A 688-nucleotide genomic window follows, 5' to 3' on the forward strand; every position below is an offset into this window, starting at 1 on the left:
TTTTTTGGAAGAGTTTGAGAAGAATTGGTGTCTGTTCTTCTCTGAATGTTTGACAGAATTCAGCAATGAAACCATCTGATCCTGAGAATTTCTTTGTTGGAAGACTTTTTATTATTGCTTCAATCTCATTACTTGTTATTGGTCTGTTTAGGTTTTTTAGTTCTTCATGATTCAACTTTGGTAAAGTTAAGTGTGTCCAGGAATTTATCCATTTCTTCTAGGTTTTCCAGTTTGCTCACATATAGTTGTTCGTCATAGTCTCATGATCCTTTGTATTTCTGTGATATCAGTTGTAATGTTCCCTTTTTCATTTCTGATTTTATTTGAGTCCTCTCTCCTTTTTTCATTAGCCTAGCTATCTAGTTTTATCTTTTTGAAAAACCAACTCTGTTTCTTTGATATTTGTATTGTTTTTTAAATTTCGAATTCACTTATTTCTGCTCTGATCTTTGTTATTTCTCTCCTTCTACTAACTTGATGTTTGGTTTGTTCTCGTTTTTCCAGCTCCTTGAGTTATAATGTTAGGTTGTTTATTTGGAGTCTTTCTTCTTTTTTGATATAGGCACTTATTGCTATAAACTTCCCTCTTAGAACTGCTTTCACTGTATCCCATAGGTTCTGGTATGTTGTATTTTCATGTCCATTTGTCTCCAGGGATTTTTAAATTTCTTTCTTGATTTCTTCTTTA

Source organism: Galeopterus variegatus, unplaced genomic scaffold, assembly GCF_000696425.1.
Source record: "Galeopterus variegatus unplaced genomic scaffold, G_variegatus-3.0.2 Scaffold1608, whole genome shotgun sequence".
In the NCBI taxonomy this organism is placed as follows: domain Eukaryota; kingdom Metazoa; phylum Chordata; class Mammalia; order Dermoptera; family Cynocephalidae; genus Galeopterus; species Galeopterus variegatus.